Below are 12,039 nucleotides of genomic sequence, written 5' to 3'. Positions count from 1 at the left end.
GAATGGCCTCTAAAAAGTCAGGAGGAGACATAGCAAAAAGAAAGGGTGTCTCAGAAGTCTATGGTTGGAAAGCAGCAAAAAAGAAAAAATGTTTCTCAACAGGAACCTAAGTAAAGAGCAGTACGAATGGCATAAGGCAACCCAATCCTCTTACATGATGGGTATGGAATCTGGGAGGAAGTTGCCCTACAGATGGAAGCTCTGCTCAGGAAGTAATGCTCCGAGACATGTGAGCTGCAGCTACAACATACTTGACAACCCTACTTATTTAGGCAGTAGGCTAATGCTTTCTAAGCAGTTCTACCGCCTACAGATCTGGGTGGCAGATCCACTGCCTTTTACAGGGCCACGTAATTTATGTGACTAAGGCAGGCTGCTTGAGAATGGCCCATGACAAGGCATGCAACATATTAGTCTGTCTGTGAGGTGGGCGGGTAAGTGATTACTTTGAGTGATGGGCGAAGACCAATCCAGTGACCATGACTCTGCCCTGCACTCTGGCTGGGACAGGCTGTAGGTGAACCACCAGTGAAGGCAAGTGACAGAACGTACCACCACCACACAGCATCTGCATATCAGAGTGAGGAGGGTATCAGTCGCCATGTTGTTCAGTTATTCATCTTGCAGGAATCCATTTGTATTGCCAATGCTGCTGCTACAGAGCAGTGGCAAACGTTGCCTACCAGCTCTGTGATTACCTTCTGTGAAGTTAAGTAATTGAATTCAGTGTTTACTTAGCATTACATTTGAACATCTTTCCATGTTGTGCCATTTGATGGGTTGTGTCCATTAGAATGCTCCAGTGGTGCAGCTATCCCTCTGCAAATACCTCCCCTCTCGAGCTCTTCGCTCCTCTACCTCCAACTCACTCAGGGTCAGTCGTTTTTCTAAGAAACAAGCTGGGGGTAGATCTCCGTCTTCAGCTGGGGCCTTCCTCTGGAACAGCCTCCCTGCCACTCTAAAACTTGAGGAGAACCATCTCTGGTTCCAGAAGCACCTCAACACCTTCCTCTTTTCTTCTGCCTTCGCTCCCCCTCTCCCCTGCTGATCTGTTCTCTTGGCACTGTGCACCTGGTCACCCTCTGTCTTTTGGGCCCAGGTACTTGCTCATCCTGCCACCCTCCCACACTGCGTCCGGGCCACCCCTTGCACTGGGGTCTGTATCTGTACCCATACAGCCCCCCCCCCCTTTTTCTTCCTGCACTTATCAGACCTACCCTGTCTGCTGCCTTACACCTAGCACTTACAAATTGGTGGCTGCATTACCACTGTTTGTTGCCTTTATTATTTATTGTTATTTATCTGTTTCTCCTCTGCTTCGCACTTTCCACCTCCCCCCTTCCTGCACTTTTCCCCTCCCCCCTCTCCCATGCACTTGCGCGTTCTCAATGTCACTGGGCCTAGTAAGATCGCTGTTTTGTTCTCCCCTGTTCCCCTCCCTTGCCTTGTTGCGCTCTGAAACCCTTGTGTACGAGCACGATAGAAATAACATATCAATCAATATCAATCAACAATGTAGGTTTTGTATTTTCCTGTGTTGTAATTGTCATGCGAAGTCCAATTTTTGAAATTTGAAAAATCCTACATCTTTTTTGTCACAGAATGTTGGCAAGTATGCTACAAGACACTGCATGAAAATCCAGCGAGGCTCACCAATGATGCAGACTGACCTAGATCGGTTAGCGAGCACCGTGGGCCAGTCAGCAGACTCAGGGCATCAATTGGCATCCTCCCTCACGCCAGAGCAGGGATAGAAGAAACCCAGAAATCGCTGTGTAGTACCGGCTGCTCGCATCACATGCACTGTGTGATTTGAATGGGGGAGAGGCCATGCCTCAGGGATCCTACAGCGCCAGAGAGCCCTCTGCACGAACGCGGTCTTGGTGCGTAAATAAGAACTAATGAATAAAAGGTTAATTATCACCATAACAAGCCTGTCATTTGTTCATCTTTGCATGGGAGCGCTGTAAAATCCAGGGCCTTCTCACTCTACGTACAGCCTTTCACACCATGTGGCATATCAAAGAGGGCAGAGTGGGGGTCGGGGTGAATTTTATACGCATAGGAGGAGCGTTGTGCGTCTGTAGACTCGCATGCACACATGCCATCATGTGGTGACAAGGCAGCATGACTACAGATAAAAGGCGTGGCCTGTACACAGGAGCCACACACTGGAGCCCGTCACCTCATGATTACTGCTCCAGCACATAGCATTGCTTCTTTGTAGGTCCCTGCATCCAGGGACCCTGTCCATCCATTGACGGGCGCCACTAGGCTGGTCGATTCCCAGATTTGCGGCACCAGAGGCCACTACCCTAGAGAGTACCTGACAACCCCAGGTAGGACCTCTCAGGCTGGACATTTTCACGATACTCCATTTATTAACGGTAGCATATGTTGCATGTCACCCCTCCTGGGTAACATGGTACCTCCCAAGGATCTCTGTATGGTCACATGGTGGCAACCATGTGACCAAGTTAATAAAAAGAATGAGCCCCTTCTGGCTGAGTCGATCCTATCCTGACTCCGGTGTCATTTGTGTGCACCCTGCTAGTGCAACACTGTGCAGGAGGGGGCCCAGGGACGGGGCCCTGCACGAGGCCAGAGCCCCTGCTGGGCAACGCCGCCCTCCCTGGTATGGCCATTTGACCATGGCTTAGGGTGCAACCCCGTGGGGTGACCCCGGCTCATTAGTCCGCTGCATGATCGCAGCACTGGTGACCCGTATCGGGTGATCTGACATGGCTGAGGCCCGCCCAGTGACCAGAGGCGGGTCCCACAACAGCATACGTAAACCCTTTCGATTCAGGTGGTAGACTCCCAACTTTTCCATGAAAAATGCCATTTTTTATTTTCTCCCACCTAAAATAACTAACCCCAATGCAGTCCAATGGGAAAATTGTATTCTCCCGGTTTCTGAGAGAAACTCTTCCTCCAAGGAGCTCCAAAATGTTATGTATGCAGTACCAAAGACTGAATGTCACAAATGAGTCAAATCATGGCCTGTTGCTACATTCGAATTGACAATTTTAGAAAGAAAGCCCGACTTGTGAAATTGGACGGTTTTTCCAAATTGATTCGTATTGCACTAATGGAATAATCATTGGTCCCAAAATGGCCGCCACGTTTTTCGAAAACAAACGAGGAATCTGCCTGCCCATTAGTACACTCACTGCGATCTATCACATTTTCGCCACCAGAGGGCAGACTATGACCAACCAAAACCTATGCATCAAAACCACGTGGAACTAGATAACACGCTTGCTTACAGATTGAGACCTTTCCCAACACATTGCAGTTTGGATAGTTATTGGCATTTGGACTGGCATTACCGAGCCCATTGGGCCTGGATTTTACAACCGTGGCATGATGTACCACTGCCATTTATCTCGTGGCCTATGTGAAATTACAGATGGCCCCAAGGAGCCGACTCTCAAAGATATTAGTTTAGGATTACAGACATTTGAAGGGGAATTCCGCCTTCTGAAACTTGAAAGGGCGACAAATCACCTAACCCGCAACACCATGCGCCCTTCATTCAGAATAGGCCCGAAGTACATAAAGTTCAAGCTGCCCCCGTCTGGATATGCAATGACCAAACCCGATGGCATATTAATAAACCTTGCATGCAATTTCCAAACGCAAGTCGTGTACCAACCAGACTAGAACGGCCTGCATATTTATGGTAGAAACAGGAGTTGTCAGTGCAGGTGGTTATGGACGCTAGAGGAAAAGTAAAAAAAAACAGCCAGAGAACGCCGACTTCCATTTTTGGGACGGTAAAACTGCCGAATTAACTCGAGCTACCAATTCAGCTGGCTCGAGGATACGGTTCAGCGATGGTGGTAAAACTGGGTTGAATGGCAACTCTCGCCTTCCCCGAACGTGGGCTTATAGGTATGCACACCACAAGCATTGTTTTTGACAAATGGCCGTGGAGCATATCTGATTGGAAGGAAGCTGATTTTATTGACACTTAGAACCTTTCTGGTTACAAGTCAAAATTGGAATAGTGGTGTGGTGGCTAGAAAAAGACGTCAGCTCTCTATTTTCAACATTGCTTCGGCATCTGGTAACTCTTGGGCCTGGCCTGCAAGCTATCAAAAAAGGTAGCAGGCGCCCCTCTACAGAAAGAGCATGGCATGTTAACCTGTGTTGTTTTCTCCACTATGAGTTTGCAGCCATCGCTTTTTGCTCACTGTACCCGTCACAGATGAGAAATATCCATTTACGATCAGTCTTTGTCCCGCCAACATGGACAGTACAGCACCAAAATGCTATGGCAATTCCCTTCTGATCAAGAGTACCTACAGCAACCCCATACACGTGTTTCAGCCTTGTTGGGCCTCAGTGAGGTGGAGCTGTGCCTCTGAGCACAGGGAGCAGGGAGTCCATGTGTGTTTTCCCCCAGGTAACTCGGGGTGACCAACCCCCAAGTTCCTTGCAAAAATGTTTCGAAAAAGGTAGCAGGTGCTCCTCTCCAGAACAGGTTTCTAGAAAGGGGCTCCTGCTACCTTTTTAAAACATTTTCAGCAAGGGGGTTGTCACCCTGAGTTGGTGTGGGGGTGGGGGGGAGGGAGTAATGGCCACAAGTGTAAACCTTTATAAGTAAAAGGAAAGCCTCCTGTCAGGAACTTACTGGGATCAGAAAAACATCCTGTGCAGGGAAAGTTAACATTCAAAAATGTACACTATGAAAAATGAAAAAGCCTGGAACTCCGCAATGAGAGATCAGGACAGGAGCTGGAAGAAGACATGTGCAATAGCAGTAAAACCAAGGGTGTGTGTGGACGTAAGCCAATAGAATCAGCCAGACCAACATTGCTCTTCCTCTCCCTGCGTCTGTAGACAGGAGGGCTCATTACAGCCCCTATGACGGAGAGATTTAACCCAGGGCTGAAACCCGACAAGAGCACAAAGAATTTTCTAAAATCAGTACCTCAGATACCGGCAGAGACCAGGCCACAAGAGCCCTGGCACAGGACATGGACCCTACAGCATGGGGGTTAATATCCAAATCTGACAATTTGCAGGGTCTCCGAACTTCTCTCCCCCCCCCCCCCATCCCCCAACATTCCCTCAATAACTGCACCATAAATGTAATGAACCTGGACTAGTTTGAAGGTGGTCAACAGGTATGTTGGCCCTGCTGGAGTTCCCGAACTCTAGCCATGTAAAATTGCCAACATCTGCTACCTGAAGGCAGTTCACTCCTCCGCAGTCGAGGACTTAGTCGGACACGCCACTTTCCTCGCAGCACCATCCTCCGAGGACGGGGAAGGCAACCAGTGATGGCGCTTCCTGGAATGCCGAGACGAGGACGAATGGCGGGAACCACTCCGGGACCAAGATCCCCGGGACTGCTTCCGACGCGGAGCCGCCCCTCGAATCGTCGGTGGACATCCCCTTAGAAGTTTTACAGGATTTACTGGGTTTAGAACCCCTACCTGAAGTTTCCCCTTATGCTCACTCAAAAGGCCTTAGTCAGCGACTGGCATTTGGAGCAGTCGTCGGTATCATGACTCTCGCCCAGGCACCACAAACAAATGATATGGCATTTGTAACGCGCCTATACACAAGTGTTTCAAGGCGCGACGAGGCGGGGGGGGGGAACAAGGGGAGACAGACAACGATCCTACTAGACCAGGTGTCATTCAGATCGCGCAAGGGTAGAGGGGAAGGGAGAAGTGCAAGGGGAAGGAAGAGGGGAAGTGCAGTACAGGGTTAATAGCATACAGGAAAACAACAAGGGCCAGCTCGTGGCAAGTGCGAGTAAGTGCAGACAAGTGCTGGGAAGGGGGGCTGTAGGGATTTAGACACAGTCCCGTAGTGCAGGGGGTGCCAGGGAGGCAGTGCAGGGGAAAGTGGCTGGGCCAAGGACCGAGAACGGTGAGTGGCCCAGTTGCAGATTCAGTGCAGTTTCAGTAACTTTAGCAGGGGAGAAGGGGAGAGAAAGTGGCGGCGAAGAGGAAGGTTTTGAGGTGCTTCCGGAACCGGAGATGGTTCTCCTCAAGTTTCAGAGAGGCAGGAAGGCTGTTCCAGAGGGAGGCCCCTGCAGCGGAGAGAGATCTCCCACCAACTCGTTGCTTGGAGAAACGGCTGAGCCTGAGGGAGTTGGAGGCGGATGAGCGAAGAGCTCGAGAAGGAATATATTTAGGAAGAGAGAGTTGAAGGTATTTTGGCCCAAGGCCCCAGAAGGCCTTGTGGACAATGCAGAGGGTTTTGAACTTGATCCTCGCAATCACTGGGAGCCAGTGTAGTGATTTCAGTCCTGGAGAGATACGGTCCCTGGGCTTGAGGCCAAGGACAAGTCTCGCAGTCCTGTTCTGGATGAGTTGCAAAGGGCGGAGAGTAGAGGCAGGCAGATTTAGATAGAGGCTGTTACAGTAGTCCAGCTGTGAGAGAACCAGGGCTCTAGAGACAGTGAGCTTCTGGGGGAAGGAGAGGAAAGGAAGGATACCTCTGAGGAGGTGTAGCTGGTAGTGTGACTTCTTAGAGACGTCGGATATGTGAGGAGAGAAGGAGAGTGTGGAGTCGAAGATGACCCCGAGGTTTTTTGCCTTGCAGGTAGGAAGAGGGCCAAGGGAGGCCGGCTAGAGAGCTGAAGGGAAGGAGGGAGTGGGTGTACCAATGAGTATAATATCAGTCTTACTGGCAAATGCAATGCGGGTTGGTTATCGACATCTTAGACTTACAGTCCCCAGCAAGTCTTTAAGCCAGACTGCGGAGTCGGAGGAGTCGAAGACCTATTCACGAGGAATACACGAGGCGCGCCGAGTCTCCGAAGCAAACACGTTTGCGGAAAAAACAGAACTGAGGCTACAGGCGCCGTGCGTCCCATTTATAACATAACAGAGGCCTTCGAGGGACATCGACCCAACGTCATTGACGCAGGACGCCCTCTTCCGAAAAAGTTTCCAAGTACACAGCTGTGGACATTAATCCATTCGAATCGCCTTTTATTCAGTTCTCTCCCATTCATTCCAGCCTTGCTGCCACTCGCCCTCCAAGGTGGCTGTCCTTGCCCGCCAGTCAGCCAATCGTCACAGTGTGCATTTGGGTCTCCTCGGAGACTAAGCACAGGGAGTTTTGAGCACCTCCCTCACTTCCTGCCTACCCCAGCCACTGGAGCCAGAAGCGGGTTTCACTCCTGAAGCCCACCAAAGGCAAATGAACAAAGACCAAACCTGGTATGGCGCGCAGAGATAAACTTGAGAAGGACCTTTCCACAAAAAAAAGGCGAAAAAAATAAGACCAGTGACCATTTTAACAAAGGACGCTCAGCGCCATTTTGAAAAACATGGCTGCCGCGATTTAAAGCTACCGGAGCTGCGAACAGTTCGCGGTAAATCATGGTAGTTCATTGCAAAACCACTGCCACCAGCCATTCTGAGAGGAAAGGGTAACATGTGAATGCTACATGAGTAACTAAACATAGGGGATATTAGGTAACCCCTCCAGCAGTCTATTGTAAAATTGGGTGTGCTGGGTGTATAATTTTACAGGATTAAGTGAAATAAATTTCACTCCACTGCTCTGGGAAACAGTAGTTGATCCCAAAGAAGGTATTTAAACCTTGGGAAATCTGACAGACTTCCCCGGGTCACTACACTGAAGGTGCTTTGTGACACAATTGTAAAATATAATGCCTATGGAGTTGGTTAGACTCCATAACCAAAAAGAAACCGTGTATAAAATCACATTAAAATACGAGAGAGTGGGGAAAACGTCTCTCCAAGTTAAAAAAAACAAGTCCTCAAAATCCAGAAAAGTTGCTGGGGGTTTCTAAGATAGAAGGAATAAGCACTTTTGAGAATTCTCCCCAACAATTACCTTTAGACTTCATGAGTAGAAGATGCTATCTTGCAAGTGTTCTAGAATAAGTTGAAACGGGAGTGCCCGGGGGAGGGGAGGTTACTGCATTGTCTGTGTTTGGATAATTGCCATTATGGAAGCCTAGTTGGAAACTGTAATTGGATTAATCTGAATGCATTTGGAAATATTATCAAGCATTTGTAATGTACTCTACCCAAATTGTATTTGAAAATCAAATGAGCAACAACCTATCAAGTTTCCCAGAAGCCAACGCACTGAAGGACAAGACACGACTATCTTCAGGGTAGGTTACTTTCTGTATTTTCTCCAGGGCATTAGCGCTCCATGGTGGTCACCACATTTTAATTTTTTTGTACTCATTTTCTGATTTTTAATTACTGGAGTATGCAAAGTGCCTTATTTTTGAAAAAACAAAAAGGCAGTTTTGTCACTGTTCTTCAGTTTTGGCCTCTTAGAACTCCAGAATAATGTATTCACTCACCAGCAAAGAAACACATATTAAAACAAATAAAAATAAAAAACAGACTGAAGTAAATAAAAGCCAAAAATTGGGGCTTGAAAGGGCACAGTCTATAAATTCTGGAGTTCTGAGTAGTGCTAGAGCAATTTATTATTGACATGCCAGACAAGTTCACATGACTTGTAAATTTCCATTGGCCCCGACCATGGGAAGGGGGCAGGGGAATCGTTTTAGTTACCCCTAGTTATAACTGGCTTGTCATGTTAAGTGTTATCCTCCAGTCTTGGCGACCCTTCAAAGTAGGACCAAATGGGTAGGATTTGTTCAAAGTTTTGCTTAAACAGCCATAACCAGTCTCTACCCAAACCCCATGCCAAAATCCACCTAGGTCTTGACGGGCTTGCAAAGTTTTAGAAACCAACATTTCCCCAGCTTCTCGAAAAGGTGTTTGGGGAATAGTCTGATCCAACAGAAGTTAAGGGATTGCCATTTGGCAAGGGTGTAGGAGCACTGGCTTTAATGATTTTTATTAAATAAAACGATGCAAGTAATTCCATCTCTGAAAGGGAAATCTGATGTTCAGATTCCCCTTTCCTAACTTCCATGACAAAAGCATAGCGTGTACCCATGCCATGCTGCTTCAGTATCCACATTTACAAAGCCTGCCCCTACCAGCAGGTTCAGTGGTCACAGGTGCCCTTTTGACAGCTGCAGACAGCGCCAAGTCTATGCAGCGCAGGGGCTGCATTTAAGATGTGTAACTATGGGTCTACCACCTGGTGGCAGAATAATCTTTAAATAGAAGCCATATCAGAATTAAGATGAATGGTACTCTTATTCTCAACCACATCCAATTTGATATCACACATGTCAGCTCCTGTGAGTCCGCAAAGCTGTGGAAGGAGATGTGTTCTGGCCAGATGTGCGGAGCCTGCCAAATGGCAGGCCAGGAACCTGACTGGCCATGCCTCTTTGTGAGGCTATGTTTACAGCCCCTGCCAGAGACAGCCGTCCACCAGGTAGCTGCTCTAGGGCCCAGGCATCAAAGGAGCAAACCCATTCAAAGGGACTAGTCTCACATAAAGGTGCTGCATTTCTAAAGGCCTTCGGATCCTAGTAAGAAAGGAAGGTGGTGGATTAGCGTAGTCAGGAGAGCTCTGTACCAGGGAACACTGCCACCATTTATTTTGTTTCTCTGCCCTTCCTGTGCCCCTCCACTTCCTCTAGTAAAAAGCACTTGGTTCTTGACTTTGTCCTTCCGAAATACAATCAGATTGGAGTAAGGCAGGCTAGCTTTACTCAAATCACCTGTGGACTTTTACCTTTAAAAGAAGGGGCCACCCACCACCTTTGATTCACTCTGGGGCAACACCAGAGATGGATTCACCGGACCCCTTTTGGAAGAGTTGTACTTTCCAAAACCCTCAACCACCGAGGTAAAGGAACAGCCGAAGGCAGAGGAGAGCTCTGCCCCCTACATACTCCCAAGGCACACATTGGGCCAGGACATGTCATTCTGCACCAGAATCTACTAGGGTGGGGAGTGCAGACCCTGAAAGGACCCCAGTGCTTGAGCCCGTTCACTGGGTCTCACAGCACCGAGGATATATCTGCCAAGACTCTGTTTCACCCCTTCGAAACCAATCAGACTGCCATCAAGGCAAATTCAACACCAGAGAGGAATCCCACCAGTGCTTTCTGGCACTCCTTTGCACAATTACTTGCGCATAGAGCATGCACGATGCACCATCATGCCCTCGCTGAACCAGTCACCTGGTAGGCTCAAATCTATTTGACGCTGGGACCCATCTCCACTGGAGAGTCACTTGCAGACTTCGACCAGGGGCTGAAACATTATTTCTCCCGCCCCCTCAAACTGCTGCTTCACCAAACCGTACATCGGAGCAACAGGATCGCAATTTCAACAACCACCGCCCATCAACTCGAACCGCTGAAGCATCAATCATCGACATACTTCCCAGTGGTTACAACCCAATTCTACTACCTCAAAGATCCTACTGAGCGCTGCGACATGCATTGCCAAAAACAATCGCCGTGCCGCACAGAGCTTCTGCATTTGGACCTGCTTGGTACACTGTGCTCAAACTGAGCTTGATCTGCTTGTATCACTCCTCGAAGTTGGGTTCGATGTGGTCAAACCACCTAACACAAGGTACTGTCAACCAATAACTGAAACTTTGGTCAATTTGGGACCTAGAGACTGGTTAGGTCACTTTTACACCTCATTTCACCCAAAGAGATGTCCTTTTTGCGGTTCACAATGTACCCATCATCCCTGTATTCATACTCCAAGGGCAACATTCTTCCATCTGTTGCATCTTCTCTGTACCTTCTGCAGGGCTGGGTGCAGTACAGTGTTTTCTAGATCGTTTTTGCAGCCATAAAGTAGATTTTTTTTATAGAACCTTGATTGTACATTCCCTTTATTTGAAACTTGTATGCTTTGCTGTTTGGGCCACTACTGAAACACATTTACAACCCTCTTAAGTGCATAGCCTTCCCTTAGCCTCGTAACCGCAAAAGGCGAAGGTGCTATACATCTCTTAACTGTGCCCGTTTCACCTATGATTGTGTTGGCTCTTGGTTTGTAAGAGTGCGAGGGTGGAGTGAGCATTTTCACCCCTACTCATGCTTGAACTCCTGCAAAGCAGAATATTAGTCACAAAAGTGACCTTACCTCGGCTTGTGTATCCCTTGGTAACATTTTCATGAAGACCTTTTTATTCATGTGCTTGTAATTTGTATGCAATAGACTATGTACAGCACACAGCTGCAACAAGCAGCCATGGTAGTGTCTGATGTAACCGCCACCGACTACTAGTCATGCATTACTTTGCATATTGCCTTACTTGATCCACCTATGCCTCACTGCAACTTCACGCACCCGATCCACCATAGAGCAATACAGCTGACCCCAAAACACATTTTTAATGGAAACTTCTGTAACCCACTAACCGGCTGATTTCTTTGCTTCTAGAATGAAAGTGGTCATTTAATGAACTACATTTTTTAATTGCACATCATTTTCAGTGGTTGGTGGCAATGATTCAACACCAGTGGTTGGAGGCCCCACAGCAGTTAAAAGCTCTATAAAGCCCACTTGGCATTTGGTGCACCCACCTTGCCAAGTTCTGCTGGGAATAAGCTGTTTCATTGAATCCGACACTTCAACCTCCAAATTCATACATAGGTGGATACGAAGTATGTATACAGTGGGGTTGTGGTGCGGAGCAAGTGGGATGAAGGTGACTACCACCGCCCCACACAAAAGAAAGGATGGAGGGCAAGAATTAATGGAAGGAGAAAAACGAGATTGTAATAAATATCTAGGTGCTCACTGGTCATCCTCTTGGCCTTGTGTGAGCGAAAGAGTGCTTGAAGACTAGCAGCAGGAAGGAGAGCTGGCCCCTAAAAGCCTATGCGACCAATCAAAAGGCAGAGGCCCGACTGAGAACTTTACCATGGCGATTTTCCGACAAGATGAGCTTCATTTTGTTGCAGTTCCCAGCTACTTGGCCTTTGCAGTTACATATTTAATTTACTATTTGGGATAGGAGTTTTCTCCTGTTGCCTCAGGAGTACAGGCCAGTTAATATGTGGCATTTAAAGTATTAGTTAATCCTTCCCACCCCGTGGGAGTTGGAAGGGTGGACAGTGCCTTCATTGAAGGCTTCAACCGCACAGCTATGATACTAATCCGACCGTTGGATAAGGAAACGTCC

At 48.0% G+C, this 12,039-nt stretch overlaps 1 protein-coding gene across 7 annotated transcripts in view; it reads right to left on the bottom strand.

Annotated features, from left to right (window-relative positions):
- Window positions 1–12,039, bottom strand: part of CTNND1 (catenin delta 1) — a 478,107-nt gene that overhangs the window by 269,791 nt on the left and 196,277 nt on the right. The window lies entirely within an intron of this gene.

This window comes from Ambystoma mexicanum, chromosome 12 (genome assembly GCF_040938575.1).
Source record: "Ambystoma mexicanum isolate Mex_15411 chromosome 12, UKY_AmexF1_1, whole genome shotgun sequence".
Lineage (NCBI taxonomy): Eukaryota > Metazoa > Chordata > Amphibia > Caudata > Ambystomatidae > Ambystoma > Ambystoma mexicanum.
This window is presented reverse-complemented; position numbering and strand designations above follow the sequence as displayed.